Source organism: Chlorocebus sabaeus, chromosome 2 (assembly GCF_047675955.1).
Source record: "Chlorocebus sabaeus isolate Y175 chromosome 2, mChlSab1.0.hap1, whole genome shotgun sequence".
Lineage (NCBI taxonomy): Eukaryota > Metazoa > Chordata > Mammalia > Primates > Cercopithecidae > Chlorocebus > Chlorocebus sabaeus.
In genome coordinates, this window is record NC_132905.1 from 13,773,356 (window position 1) to 13,789,871 (window position 16,516).

Below are 16,516 nucleotides of genomic sequence, written 5' to 3' on the forward strand. Positions count from 1 at the left end.
GAATTTATATGCTATCAATAAGCAATCATTGTCTTATACTTACTCACACATAAGTAATCCATGGTAGAAAGTATGACATAGCATTAACACAGTGGAAAAATAAGGAGTTCAGGGTGACCAAGCAGAACAGCGATATCAGCAGATACTGGGCTCAGCCGTGAAACAGCAGTGACAACAGACAACCGCGGGCTTTCACTTATGGCGTCAGGTCGGCACTCAAAAAGTTTCAGATTTGGGAGCATTTCGGATTTCAGATTTGTGAATTAGAGATGCTCAACCTGTATTCTCACGGGGATCCTGGAAGGGATTCATTGTCCCCGTCTCCAGATGAGAAAATTGAGGCTTTCTGAGGAGAGAGCACATGGTCTGACCTGGGTCACATGCTGGTGAGCGTCCGGGCTGGGATTCCAGGCAGCTGGTCTGACCTTTCAGCCCTGTGGTTTTTGGTTTTTTGCAGAGACAGAGTCTTGCTGTGTTGCTCAGGCTGGTCTTGAACTCCTGACCTCAAGCAATGCCGCCATGTCCGCCTCCCAAAGTGCTGGGATTACGGTGTGAGCCAATGCACCTGGCAGTCCTGTGCCTTCTGTGATATTACATGGTCTGTGAGGTCCCTGGGTCTCTCTCACATCCTCACACTGCGGTGGGCAGCCCGAGACGCAGGTCTCTTTCTTAAAAGAATTGTGTTTGAGCAAAAAAGCCCAGAGAAGTCACTATCTTTCCACCTCAGGATCTCATACAGTTCTGATAGTTATAGACGCAGGGCGGTCTCAATTTCAAATGTTCAAGTCCTAAATGGATTGATTCACTGGACTATGAGTTCCAGCGGGGAGGGGACCTTACCTATTTGTTCACTCCCATGTCCCTTGTAAGAAGCACCTTCCAGGCAAAGGTATCTACTGTGGAAATATGTGTCTGATGAATGAATGGAGCTGGTGATACATTTATTTATTTTTATTTTTATTTTTTTGAGACAGAGTTTCACTCTTCTTGCCCAGGCTGGAGTGCAATGGTGCGAACTCAGCTCACTGCAACCTCCATCTCAAGGGTACAAGTGATTCTCCTGACTCAGCCTCCCGAGTAACTGGGATTACAGGCACCTGCCAGCAAGCCTGGTTAATTTTTTTTTTTTTTTTTTTTTTTGTATTTTTAGTAGGGACGGGGTTTCACCATGTTGGCCAGGCTGGTCTCAAACTCCTGACCTCAGGTGATCCTCCCGGCTTGGCCTCCCAAGCTGGTGATACATTTAAAAATAGAGTTTCCAATCTTTTTTTTCATGACTTTTTTTCAAAACTTTTTTTTTCAGCAAAGGTGTTTTGCTAAATGTCTGAACAAATATGCTTAAATGTATCTACCCTACTGCTTAGCTTCAGATCACGACTCCTCCTTCCCTTATAAGCAAGTTACTCACCTTCTCTGGGACTCAGTCTCCTCATCTAGAAAATGGGGACAAGCATGTACCTACCTGAAAGTCAGTGCGGGTACCTGTAAAGCTCTCAGGACACTGTGGGAATTAGTGACTGTATTCATGATGATTAGTATTATTTGTTTTCATCTGAGAGCCAGGCCAGGAGTTTGGGGGACAAAGGTGAATCGGGCTGCTAACTCTAGGTGACTCAGATTCTCGCCTGCATGATGGAGAGTTCACAAGAAGGGTCATGGTGTCCTCTGAGAAATGACAAGGAACCAACTGGTCCATGAACGTGAGGGGAAGTGACTGAATGGTGGTTAGCATGAGCTGGAAAATGCACACTCGGTTGAATTGCTCAATCCATCCGGTGACATCAAGGCCCTCGGGTACACTAGGGGAGCCAGGTACGTGCTCAGGGCCCAGGGTAGAGGGGCCGGGCCTGAATGACAGAGGGGATCCCCGCAGCCTAGAGCTGGAGCCTCCCAAGCCCTGGCGACGTGGGGGGCCTTTGGAAGGAGGAGACATGAATGCTGCCTCGGCTGTTTTTGGCTTAACGCTGGGGTGTCCCTCAGCCTCCCACCTGCCTAGAGAAGAAAGTCATGTTCTTTAAAAGATGGAGGTCTGGCTGGGCATGGTGGCTCACACCTGTAATCCCAGCACTTTGGGAGGCCGAGGCGGGTGGATCATATGAGGTCAGGAGTTTGAGACCAGCCTGACCAACATGGTGAAACCTCGTCTCCACTAAAAGTACGAAAATGAGCCAGGTGTGGTGGCAGACGCCTGTAATCCAGCTACTCGGTAGGCTGAGACAGGAGAATCGCTTGAACCCAGGAGACAGAGGTTGCAGTGAGCCGAGATCGTGCCGTTGCACTCCAGCCTGGGCAACAATAGCGAAACTCCGTCCGTCTCAAAAAAAAAAAAAAAAAAAAAAAAAAAGATGGAGAACCTGGGATTACCCCCCAGACATCAGGGGTGTCTCGGGGGCTCAAGCTTCTGACAGTTTCTTTACTTGCTCAGATTTACTGAGCACTTACCATGTGCTGGCATTGTGCCCATTACATTACTCGAAATAACTCATTAATTCTCATAACACCCTGTGACATTGGTGGTTTGTTACCATCCCCAATTCACAGATGGAGAAACTGAAGTCCAGAACGGCAGAGTCTGAACTCCGTGGAGGAGCTGGCAGGTAGGGTAGTTTCTGGCGTCCTCCTACCTGAACCCTGAATACATCTCCAGGTCACAAATATGCCGGGCAGCCAGATGAAGCCTCTGGTGCTCAGCCTCCCTGACAGTGAGAGTCAGTCCCTCTGCACTATTCAGAAGACAGTGGCAATGTCAAGGGCAATTTGGAAGCAACCACTAATCCATAGATTTTGGCACACTGGTCCAATCCTGTTGACTGTAAGGAACAGAAACTCAACCTCAAGAGGCTTTAAAAGTAAGGAAATTTATCTCCTAGATCAGATGTTTGGAAGTGATGGAGAATCAGAGATTGGTTAATTTGGCAGCTTGGTGACATCAGCAAAGACTCAGGTCCTAGAACTCAGGCTTTGTCTTCCAGCTGGCTCTCCTCATTGACTCAAAATGGCTGCTGCTGCTCCAGACATCACAGCCCTTCTCCAACGACACTTGTGAGATAAAACCTCCCTCTCCTTTTTCCTTTTATCTAAGTGCTCTCATAAATAATTTTTTTAAGTGTGGGCAGCATTGGAAACTACATGTAATGATGTTTTATAAATGCTTTTTAAAATTGTATTAAGAACATTTAATTTGAGAGCTACCTTTTTAACAAACTTTTAAGTGTACACTATGGCATTGTTAGCTATAGATATGATGTTGCACAGCAGCTCTCTAGAACTTACTCATCTTGCATAACTGAAACTTCATACCCACTGAACAGCAACTCCCCATTCCTGCCTCCCTCAACCCCTGGCAACCACCTTCTACTGTCTGCTTCTTTGAGTTTGGCTGTCGGAATCACGCAGCATTTGTCCTTCTGGGACTGGCTTATTTCACCCAGCATAACGATCCAGCAATCTCACCCCTGGATATTTATTCAAAATGACTGAAGTCAGGCTCTCAAAGAGATATTTGCACTCCCATGTTCACTACAGCATTATTTACAATAGCCAAGGTGCAGAAAAATTTCCATTGAAGGATGGAGGAATAAAGAGAATGTGGTACACGCATACAAAAGAATATTATTGGCCAGGTGTGGTGCCTCATGCCTGTAATCCCAGCACTTTGGGAGGCTGAGGCGGGTGGATCACCTGAGGTCGGGAGTTTGAGACCAGCTGATCAACATGGAGAAACCCTGCCTCTACTAAAAATACAAAAAATTAGCCAGGCATGGTGGCACATGCCTGTAATCCCAGCTACTCGGGAGACTGAGGCAGGAGAATTGCTTGAACCTGGGAGGCAGAAGTTGCGGTGAGCCGAGATCACGCCATTGCACTCCAGCCTGGGCAACAAGAGCAAAACTCTGTCTCAAAAAAAAAGAATATTATTCAGCCTTCAAAAAGAAGAAAACGTGTATTATACAAAGTGAAATAAGCCTCTGTCTCTCTCGCTTGCCCTCCAACAAATTTCTCAACACATCTCATTGGCCAAAATCACATTCCATGTCCAGCCTAAATCCATCACTGGCCTTGTTGGGGTGGGGGGCACCGTGGCTGACTTACAGCAACGGAAATCAGTCCCCTGAGGCTTGGCTGAGGCTCCATCTTCCTGGAGCCCATGGAAGGGGTAGGGGCATGGAGTTCTTGTGCAAAATGAGCAAAATAGGTTCTGTTAGGAAGGAGGAAGTTGGGGGATGGCTGAAACGGGAATAGCTCATTGCTGCTATCAGCATATCTGCTTCTTGCTGTCAGGATCTACTGAACTGCCTCCATTTCTGGGTTGTTTTGAACGGACTCTTCCGCTTTCTCATAAATTCTGTAAGCTCACTCATGTTCCTCTAATAAATTTCCTTCCCACTTAAGTTAGCCAAATCTGAATCTCACCGAGGCCCCAGATTTCCTCAGTGATCATCTTTAGCATCATCGTCACCAAACCATCTTTGCTGGTATTTCTTGAGCACTTACTATGCGCTGGGTCCTGTGAGATGCACTTTACTTACAGCAGATATTCTCAACCAGGGGGTGATTTTGCCCTGCAAGGAACGTTTGGCAATGTCTGGAGATATGTGTTGCTGTCACAACTCAGGGAAGGGGGTGCTACTGGCATCTAGTGGGTAGCGAGGCCAGGGACACTGCTAAACAAGTCCTGCAATGCACAGGACAGCCCCCAGCCAGGAGTTATTTGGCACCAAATGTCAGTAGAACAGAGACTGAGCAACTCACTCCTAACCAAACCTGGGGTATTTCACAGAGAAGCAGCCGGTCCAGAATGCCCAAGGGCCCAGGTTGAGAAAACTTGCCTTGCACTGTAAAGCAGTAAATGGCCGAGAAGCATCTGCTGTGTGCCTATCCATGCTGAACAGTAGTGGGGCTGAGGGCCTAGCCTTAGCCCATGGGAACTCGAGTCCATTTTAGTCCTTTAGGTTATTCTATTTGCTCTCTTCCTTGTTCCAAAAGGAGCTTGAGGCAGGCAGAACCAGTGATCACTGCTCATATTGCCCATGAGTGGGAAAAGAAACTAGTACCTGAGTTCTGTGGGGGAAGAGACACCTCCCCCAGCTTTGGATGTTCAAAGGGGTTCCTCATGAAAGAATTTCACATGGGGTAATGGCAGTGTGGACAGTAAGGTATATTCAGAAGGCTCAGCTATTTGTCAGGATTTCTTGTAGCTGCAGGCAATGGAAACCCAACCCAAGGTGGGTTTTAAAAAGGGAGAATGAGAGAGTCATGTCTGCTTCAGATACAGCTGGATCCAGGAGCACCAATAATGATTTTCTTCTGGGGGCTGTCTACACCTCTTGGCTCTGCTTTGCCCAATGTCACCGGCATTCTCAGGTGGTCTCTCCTCTCAGGGCAGCACAGTGGCCTCAGCTGCTCCAGGCTGACATCCTACAGTGAGCTCAGCCACCTCAAGGTGGCAATGTCTTTCCCTTTCCAAAGTCACGGGATTAATTTATTGGCCCTGATTGGATCGTGTGCTCAGCCCTGAACCAATCCATGTGGCCAGGGGCCTGATTGGCCATGCCTGCAGCCCTGGGTCGACCTGGGGATGGATGGGGTCAACTCCTCTAATTCACAAGACCAAGGTGGTGGAGGCACCTCAGGGGAAACTCAATGTGGTCTCCAGAAGAAGGGGCACACGTGCTGGGTGGCCCCAGACCCACGCAAATACAGCATCCTCACCAGCTCAGCCAGCCAATCTAACGAGGACCTACTTTGAGCCTGGCGCCAAGCCCAGAAATGAATCTGGCAACTTCCTGCCCTCTGGGAGGAAGGGAAGATATAAATAAGTGCAATTCAAAGCACTGTGTGATGTGAATGAAAGAAAGAAACAAACAAAAGGCTACAGACATGAGAAGTGGGCTGAGAAAGGGCACTGGGCTGGCAGGAATGGCTTGAGCAAGAGTAAGGAGGTGGGAGGGGCCAGGTGTGTTTGAAAAACCAGGGGTCATCCTCGTGGCTGGCTACGTGGGGAACCAAGCTGCAGAGGGCAGTCGGGGTAGATGGAACAGGACCAGGCTCACCCAGCCGGGGCGTCTGGACTTTCCCTGGGTCGCAGCGGGGAGCCACTGATGGTTTTAGAGCAGAACAGAAGCAAGATCTGGACTTGTGCATTCTGAAGATGAACTCAGCAGTTGTGGAAGGGGAAGGGCTGGGACAGGGAGAGACCGAAAGGGACAATTGAGCAGCTGTCACAGCTGTCCCAGGACTGGTACTGGGCATCAGAACCAGGGCAAAGGTAGGGCAGAGGTCTTTTCATTGTCTCTGAAGGCTGGGCACATAGTAGATGCTCAATAAATGTGGGGTGGAGAGAGGAATGGGAGAAGAGGCCTGAACCTCGGCAGTTGCAGGAGAGGAGGGCTGATACCAAGGTTATCCAGTTATGCTGAACTAAGCCCCCACACCACAGCAGGTCCTCAAAGAAGCCATGGCCACCCTGGTCAGTCCCCAACCTGCTTCTCCTGTGCAGCTCCTGGCGACCGTGGCATGTCCCAGCCAGGGATGGGAGTCCGGAAGAAAAGCAGGAAGGAAGTGAGAGGACAGAGCAGGTTGTTCTCTGCCTGGGCCTGGATTCCCCCTGCACCTCCTGACTCTTCTCAGGAAACCAGGATGCCAGGTGCCAGTGGGATCCCAAAAGCAATGGCTAGGCAGCAGGGGGCTGGACATGATCATCCAGTGATCTCTGAGGCCGAGGCCCCTCTTTTCATTCTTAGAAATATTTATGCTCAGGAAGCTGCTTTCTTGACAAACCCACTGGGCTTCCTAAATATTCACCAACGACTCACTGTACCATTGGCAGGACATTTTTGCCAGAGCTGCCAACTGTATTTATCGACAGAGGGACTGGGATCTGGGGCAGTGGGGTGGTCAGGGGGAATTATATATAGGGGAATATACAGGGAAGAGTCCTGAGAGAACAAGGACCATCGAAGCCTCTGGATCAGCTGTGGTCAGGTGGGGAAACCGAGTCACTGATCCCTCATGAGGCTTGAAACCAGCAGCTCATAGCACCTGCCAGAGTCTCCGTATTTTCAGAGACCAATATAAGAGATGTCTGGCCCAGGGTGGGCTAAGCAGGCCCTGAAAGCAAGAAGGATGTGCAGAAAAGGTGATGGGACACCCATTCCTAATTGGGATTGACTGGGCTGTCATGCTTCCAAATGCCCAATCCCCAGTTAATGACAATAGCAAACACCTCCGTTCCACCCAATGCGTGCCAGGCTGTGTTCCCATATGTCACATGTATTACTTGGTTCTTTCAACAAAAATGTACTGAGCGCCAACTATGTCCGGGACCCTGTTCTAGACACTACTCATGAACAAAACACCCAAAATGCCGTGGAACGGACATTCCAGTGTCATCGGAAGTAAATACAAGATGTAGTATGCTGGAAGGTGATGGGTGTTTTGGAGAAAGATAAAGCAGGGATAGGAGATGTGGCTGTCACAAGTGGGATCCAGTGGCACAGCACTTTGGAGGTAATGATGACCAAGCACTCCCATTTGGCCAATGAGGATGCTGGGGCGCGGAAAGGCTAAGTGACTTGCCCAAGGTCACACAGCTACAGAGGCAGGATTCGAACCCAAGTCATCTGGCTCCAGAGTCCGGGTTCCTGACAAGGACTCCAGGTTCTCTGACTTTAGCACAGGCGTCACCAGAGCCTCGAGATGCAGAGGGACTCGCAGAGGGGCAGGCAGCCAAGATGGAGGAGGTTGAGAGTTGGCTTTAGCATGGGACCAGTTCCCAGGCTGCAGGCCTTAGGAGACATTTCTCCTCCCTGGGCCTCAGTTTCCACCTCTGCAAAATGGGGAAGTTGCAACCCCCGCCATGGAGTGGGGGTTCCTTGAGGTGGCGCTGTGGAGGTGGAAGGCTGGTGGCTCCCCAGGCCCACCTGCGCCCATCTGCCCACCAGGGACCCTGCCTCCTTCAGAGCCTCCTGCCTGGTCCTGCAGACCCTGGAGGGCTTAGCTCCCTGGCCCACTTTCCCTCCCCAATCCCTTGGTACTTACACACTGCTTCCTAACACTGGCCACAGCGACTCCCAACACCTCTCAGGCTTGCCCTACAACCCATTTTCACCCGCAGCCAAACGCGTTGCCATGAAACAGACCACGTCATGGTCCCATCCAGATCCTCCGATGGCTGCACCTCACTTCAGACTCTGGCCTGCGGGTGGCCCCTGGTGTCCTCTCGCCTCCGCTCACTTCACTGCGGCCACCCCGCCTCCTAGCTGCTCTTGCAGGTCTGCCAGTTCCGTCCTGCCCCCCAGGTTGGGCACCTGCCATTCCCTCTGCCTGAAGCCCCCTCCCTCACCTATCAGTCACGAATGGAACTCAGCCAGCACTCCGAAACAGAGGCTCTCTTGCCCCCTTGGAATCAAGAGGCTCCACAGACAGACCCCAAGGGAGGTAGAGACACAGGCAGAGGGACAGGCTCAGACACACATGGGCATGCAAACCAAAGGTACTCAGAGCCACACGCAGTCCAGAGGTACAGAGAGACACACAGAACCAGACCAGGGAGACACACAGCCACAGCCACACCCAGGGAGACACACAGAAGCCCCAAGCCACAAGGCTATTCAGACACACTGGCCACAGGTGTGCAAGATGTGCGTGGGCACACTCAGAGACAGAAACACATGCCCTCGCCCCCACACACACGTGCACAGGCACACCCAGGGAGCTGCAGGCCAGCACCAACATGGCCCAGAACACCCAGCCACACACACGCACACACACACTTCCCTCTGGCGCCCGGAACAGCCGCGTGCCAAGCGTCCTAGGACAAGGACCGCCTGCAGCCAGCCTTGGCGGGAAGGTGTCCTAGCAAACAATACCTCCCCTCTCCCACCGTCGGCACAGACACAAGGAGCCATTGTCAGCCTGGCGCACACCATGGGGCGGCCTCTCCACAGGCCCTTCTGGCAGGCATGCCTTCACGTGGGGGTGGAAGGCTGGCGGTTCCCCAGGCCCACCTGCTCCCATCTGCCCATCAGGGACCCTGCCTCCTTCAGAGCCTCTTGCCTGGTCCTGCAGACCCTGGAGGGCTTAGCTCCCTGGCCCACTTTCCCTCCCCTTGGGACTTACACACCCTCCACACAGGGCGGCCAGGGCTTACGAGGGGCAGGGTTTGGTGGTTGAAAGCGTGAAATCTAGATTCAAACACACATGCTGTGTGACCTTGGGCAAGTTACTTCCCATCTCTGAGCCTTGGTTTCCTCATCTGTAACATGGGATAATGCTAGCACCTACCTCACAAGGCTGGTGGCATAATGATTTGAATCACAGTGTACACAATACTGAGGCAGCAGGTGCACCCTGGGGTCTGGTAGGCCCAGGCTCCAGCGACAGCCTTGCCATTCTCTTGCTAGGCCTGGGGCAGTTGACATCACCTCTCTTCCCCTCAGTCTTCTCACCTTGGAAGTGGGGATGGTCATTGGCCCCCCTTTCAGAGGTATTCCTTCAGTAAGACTCTCACCCGGAGGGTTTAGGATGAGCCTGCCACATAGTAACTGCCCAGTCAATGCTGGCCATGATCATTATCTTAATCGACTGAGCCTTGTTTATTCACTTACTCCTTCTTTTCATTCCTTTCACCAGTCTTTCCTGTGTACTTACCATGTGTTGTAAGCTAAGCAGTTCACCCTAAAGTTGTTCCCTCCCACTATGCCCCAGTGGGCTCCTGTTAGATGTTTGTTGACTGACTGAATGACAGAAGGCAATTCAGAGACCATCTCCACCTCTAGGCAGCACAAGGACACTGACTGAGTGGTCAGGGGTCCTAGGTCAGCCTCTTAACGGCTTGTGATGCCCGGTCAGGAACACAGATCCCTGCTCCACAGCAAGGCCATGATGAAGATTAGGCAGGGTGGAAAGATAGAAAGTGCCGCTCAGTGAACACCTACAATGCCAGGGCCACTCTGCCAGCGGTGCCACAATCCTTTCAGGACCTGTCCCTGTTCAGACGGCACCTATTTGAGCAGCCACACCCCTCTTCATCCCCCCTCACCATGCTTCGGCTCATTTAATCAGAAAGCACTCGTCAGCCGCTGGCTTTACAGTTTGAGTTTATTGGCTTGTCCTGTTTGGTGTCTGTGCCTCCAGACCAGAGTCCCTCGACTTTGGCTTGACAGACATTTGGGGCCAGATCATTCTGTGCCTGAAGGCTGCCCTGGGCTTTGTAGGATTGGTTCAGCAGCTTCCTTGGCCTCTCCCCACTAGCTGCTGATAGCACCCTCCCCCCACCCAGCTGTGACAACCACACACATCTCCAGACATAACCAAGGGTCCCATGGGGAACAAAACCACCCCTAGATGAGAACCAGAGGGCAGAGATTTTGATTTGTTTGGTTTCCTGCTGTACGTCCCTGTGTATACCACAAGCATCAATACATACTTGTCGAGTGAATCTTGAACAGATGCATCTCACCGACTCACACTGTTCCCCTTTGCTGGAACGCTTTTCCACTGCCCTTTTCTGGCGCACTCCTACTCATACCTCAAGACCCTGGCAGGGAAATTATATAAGGAAAGTGGGACATGCAGGGACTGAGTGAACAGGAAGGTACCTACTATATGCCACTAGGAAAGGGGTACCCGTGACCCCACTCCCAGGCCTCCTGTGTCCAGCAGGAATGTGGGCCCAGTATGGCCACATTTTCCCATTTCTCAAGAGAAGCCAGAGAAAAGGATTTTATGTGAAATCTCCTGGAATGTCAGATGTTGGCAATTGATTCACATTAAGAAAAAAAATACTTCAAGGGCCAAACTAAACATATTTCCAGACTGGATCTGGCCCATGGGCAGCGGTCATGGAGGTCTGCTCTAGGAGGCTTGATGGATATGAACACCTTTGAGTATAACGAAGCTGAAACAGTTATTCCTGGCGTCTTACTTGCGTGCCCTTTGTTGTAGCTGTTATGGGAGGGTTCTCATACAGCTGGGGCAGCTCTGATGGTGGACAGAAGGGCAGAGGTAGCGCCCCCAGCTCTGAGCCGCACCCACAGGCAACCACCCCAGACCGACTCCTTGCCCAGCTCAGCCCAGAGTCCAGGGTGGATGGGAGTGTGGGGAGGACTCATCCTGGGGGCTGTGAGAAGCCTGTTTATGGCTCCAAAATTCCTATGCACCAGACCTAGGGGAGATTAGTGCTCATATGAGGCTGTTCACCTCCAAACTCCTCGGCCTCTCCAAGAAATTAAAAACAGGGAAACCGAGGCAGGACTGGGCCTCACGGAGGCCTGGGCTGCAGGCCTGGGCAAGCTTGGAGGCAGCCAGGAGGCTGACTTCTCTGGAAAGTCCCTCATATTTGGGAGCTGGCTGGGTGCCAGGGAGCGAGGACACCGGGGTCTCCTAGTCTCGGAGGCTTCTGCCGGATCCAGGAGCTCCTCAAGCGTCTGCCCTTTCTAGGACAGGATTTTCCAGCAACGGAAAGTTGAGAAAGCCCCTCTCTGGAAACCCTGAGACTCCTTGATGGGACTTGCATTCTGCTTTGGGGCAGAATGTGGGACTGTGGGACAGGAGGGCAGGGGCATGAACCCCAGTCTTAAGCCCAGATGTCGGCTGGAGATCCTCAAAGCCAGGGCCCCTTCTCGAGAGTCTGATGGTCCCACCAGTCATTTCTCTCACCCAGACCCCAGGTCAGACTGGACACTGTCACCATCGTCCTGGAGGCCAAGAGTCCTGCAGACCAGAATCCAAAGCCTCGCCCCACTGCGAGCTGTGACAGTCACTTGGGCTCTGTGGCCTCATTCCTGCATCTGTGAAATGCATCCTTCCATTGTAGGAATTCGACGAGCACATGACATGGGGCTGGTGCTGGGCAGAGGAGAGAAGAAATGGCAGGGAGCACGCACCCCGGGCTGGTGCTAAACCGCCACACACGTCCTTCTTCCCTCCTCACCACACAACCCTGCATCTGTTCATTCAACAAACACTGGCTGAGTGCCCCCTATGTGCTAGGCTCTGAGATTTAATGGAGGACAATGGAGAACTGGCCTCTGCCCGCTGGGAGCTTACAGTCTGGCCAATGGGGAGTCATGAACCCCTCCCCAAATTATTATGTTAAGTAGTGGTCAGTGTTATGGGAAAACATTGACGCAGGGTGAAGAGATAAGGCAAGGGGAGTAATTTGGAAGGGGGTGGTCAGAGCAGGACCCCTGGGGCCATTTAAGCAGACACCCAGATCAGGAGAGGGAAGAAGCCCTGTGGCTATCTGGAGGAAGGATGCAGAAGGCAGCAGAAACAGTGCATGCAAAAGTCCCGAGGCAGGTGTGTGCTTAGCATGTTGCAGGAACAAAGAGGAGCCCAGTGTGGCAGGGGTAGAGGGAACCAGAGAGAGTGAATAAGAGGAGATGGGCCAGGCATGGTGGCTCACACCTGTAATCCCAAGCACTTTGGAAGGCCGAGGTGGGCAGATCACTTGAGCTCAGGAGTTCAAGACCAGCCTGGGCAACACAGCAAAACCCCATCTCTACTACAAAAAAATACAAAAATTAGCTGGGCGTGCTGGCATGTGTCTGTAGTCCTACCTATCTGAGGGGCTGAGGTGAGAGGATGACTTGAGTCCAGGAGGTTGAGGCTGTAGTGAGATGTGCTGGCACCACTGCACTCCAGCCTGGGCAACAAAGTGAGACCATGTCTCAAAAAAAAAAAAAAAAAAAAGAGAGAGAGAGAGAGACAGAGAGAGAGAGAGATGAGGTTGTAAGGGAAGCACAGGAAAGATCTTGTAGGGCCTGGTAGACCACAGAGATCTCTGACTTTTCTGCCAAGTGAGGTGGGAGCCGTGGGAGGGTTTTGAACACAGGAAGGTCATGTCCTGACCTCCTATACTCATCCTCATCTTAAAGGCGAGGAAACTGAGTCTCAGAGAGGTGAAGTTACTCACCCAAGATCACACAGCCAGCAAGTGGCAGAGCTGGAGTTTGCCCCCACATCCCTGTGGCTCCCAAAGCCAGCCTCTTCCCATCCCATCAGCTGCCTGTGTCTGGCATGAGTCAGGAGGCTGGATTGCTGGGAGGGGGAGAGCCTTTTAGAGCTGCTTTTTGGAGCCTCCTGGCTCTGCCTGGTACATCCCCTCCTTCCCCACCCATGCCTTCTCCCTTGCCATCAGCCACCCCCAACTGCCTGGAGTGAGCGCCTAACATTTAAGGCTATCCCCTCCCAAGTGCAGATTGGATTCTTTTTTCCATAAGTCCCCATTATGCCCCAGTAGATTGGATTTTGGGCAATAGAAAAAACGAGCCTAAAGAACTCCAGTGCTAATTGGAGGTGACAGGCAGGGGCTCGGGGCCTCTGGAGCAGCGTGGCTCTGTCTCTAATTTGCAGAGTGGCCAGGGTAAGTCCCTGGCTTCCAAAGTCATGCTTGTTTGAAGGACAATCACTTTCTTTTTCTTGTAAAAGGAAGAGAAATTGTCAGCCTGTCGGTTTCGCTCTGAGCTCGTCCGCTGTCTTTCCAGTAACTGAGGGCGAGAGGCTGAACCGTAGCCCAGAGGCTGCCTGTGGGGTCTTAGGGGATGTGGTTGATGCCACCTGGCCCCCTTCACATCACCTCCCTCTCGACACCCCTCCTACTCCCTCCAATAATTGTGGTATTTGGTTTTCCCTCAATACCAAATGTGAAACTCTCCTGGAGGTAGTGCAAAAGGAAGTCTGTGAATCTCTGAACTGTGGTTGAATGAAGGTATTCTTAGGCGCCTGCTTGCAAGGGTGGTGAACTTCTGGTGCTAAAAGCAGAATTGCTTTTCAGTAAATGTTATTACTCAAAAGGAAGTTGTTACCACCACCGCCACCTCGAGCCTCTTCCAACTGCCACTCTGTCTGCCAGGCCAAGAGGGGAAAGGGTCTCTCAGTGGCTCCCAATGACCCCATCCAGCCCCCAGGGGAAGCTCTTGCTGTCTCAGCTGACCCTGGACGCCTGAAGCTGAAGTGCAAACACCCACAGCCTGCCTAGGCAGTGTATCTCAAGGTAGGGGTTGTTTGCTGACTCAGCATTTAAAAGTCCCAAAGCTTGAGTGATCTTGGCTGAGCTGGGTTGGAGCTACAGGTGGGGTTGGAGGCACACCAGAAAGCTGCCCGTTGGCTGCGAGACTGGCTGTTTTTTGAGAACTGTTGTCCATCTTGGCGATGCACCTCGCCTAACCCCTGCTTCCTCTTCTCTAAAATGGAAAGGTGATCATACCTCAATGGAAAGAGCTAGCATATTTATTACTCTAGTAGATATTTAATAAGTGATAAGGTTATTATCAACAGTGAAAATGATTCTGGATTTAAATCAGACAGACCAGGGCTCAGATCTCAGCTCTGCCACCTACTAGTTGCACAACCTTGGACAAGTCCATTCTCCTCTCCGAGTCTCAGTTTTCTCTGGATCACGCAGGGGTGATTATAGCACCTACTACTCAAAGCTATTGGGAGAATTCTGTGAGCTGGGGCACGTAAGCCACAAGGCACACAGTAGGTATGCAGTAGGCATGGGTTCCACTCCTGCTCCATTTTGCCTTACAGAGGATTGTCCACCAGGCTGTGTCTCCACCTGAGCAGTCCCAACCACAGGCTCCAGGTGTTCTTTCTTTGTGGAGAGACACCCATGAAAGTTTGCAGCCACCGGGGTCCAGAGGGCAGACAAGAAGCGACCAGGCCAAACTCAGGGGAGTGGAATGGACCACTCAGCAGCCACTTCCCTGCGAGAAAGAAGTCGAAACAAACCCCCTGACTGGTGAGGCATGATCCCAATCTAGAACTCTCAGAGGACGCTCTCGGGTTCAATCCTCTGCCTGCCTCTACCTGTAGCCTTCTCTACAGCCTGGAAAAGTGACCATTTCGTTTACTGAGCAGCCATGCAAGTGAGCATTGTGTTCTGCATGTCTCATGAATCATGTCATCATGTCCCCCCAGCAACCCCACGAGACAGGTCCTCTCATTGCTCACCCACCTGCAGGTGTGGAAACTGAGGCCCAAGGAGGTGAAGGGACTGGTAGCTGAGATCTGAACCCAGCCCATCCAGTTGTCAAGCCACACACATAATCGCCGCACTACTTCCGTTATCTGAGAACAGTGTGTCTGTGTTACCAAAGATATAATTATATTTGGTAGTGTCTGGGTATAGAAAATTGTATAATATATTCTTTTTAAAATGTATCCTTTTGAGATTATTATAGATTTACATGCAGTTGTAAGAAATAAACAGAGAGAGTCTATATACCCTTTCCAGTTTCCCTCAATGTTAACAGTCACAATAAAGATATTGACAGTGATATAGTCAAGATACAGACATTTCTACCACCACGAGGATCCCTCATTGCCCTTGTATAACCAAACCCATTTCCCACCCCCAACCCTGCCCCCGAGCCATGGCAACCACTAATCTGTTCTTCATTTCTATAATTGTGTGGTTTCAAGAATGTTACATAAATGGAATCATATAGTTTATGTAACCTTTGAGGATTGGCTTTTTTCACTCAGCATAATTCTCTGAAGATTTATTCAAATTGTGTGTTATCGATATTTTATTCCTTTTTATTGCAAGTAGCAGTCCATGGTATGGATATAAACACAGCTTTTTTTAATTAAAAAAAAACCATAGACAGGCTTCCGGGTGGTTTCCCAGTTTTTGCCTATTATGAAGAGAGCTGCTATGAAGATTTGAGCATAAGTTTTTGCACAAACATAAGTTTTCATTTTTATGTCCAGGATTGCAAATGCCAAGTCATAAGGCAGTTTTTAAAAAACTGTTTTCCAGAATACGGTACTGTTTTACATTCCCACCAGGAATGTAGGAGTGTTCTAGTGTCTCCATTCCTCACCAGTGATTGAATGCGAAAGTTCTCATCATTTTTTATTTTGGTCATTCTGATAGGTGTGTAGCAATATCCGATTGTGGCCTTAATTTGCATTTCCCTAATGGCTAATGATGTTGAACATTTTTTCACGTGTTTATTTTCATCTGCGTGTTCTTTTCACTGAAATATTTGTTCGTGTCTTTTGCTCATTTTCTATTTGGATTTTAACTGCTGACTTTAGAGTTCTCGAGAATTCTGTCGAGTTTTGAGAATTCTAGGTAGTAGCCCTTTGTCAGATATGCAGTTTGCAAGTATTTTCTCCTAATCTATAGCTTGTCTTTTCATCCTCTTCATAGGGCCTTCCATGGGTTAAAAGTTTTCAACTTTGATGAGGTCTGATTTATCCATTTTTTTCCTTTTATGAATCGTGCTTTTGGTTTTCACATCTAATAATTCTTTACCTAGCTTTAGATTCTGAAGACTGATTTTCTCCTGCTTTTTTCTAAATGTTTTATAGCTGTATGTTTTACGTTGAAGTCTATGATCTGTTTTAAGTGAAGTTTTGGATCATGTGTGAGGCTTAGGTCAATGCGCTTTCTTTGTTTCTTGCATGTGGATGTCAAATTGCTCCAGCACTATTTGTTGAAAAGGCTTTTTATCTTCCATTGAACTGCTTTTGCATCTTTGTCAAAAATCTTTTGGGC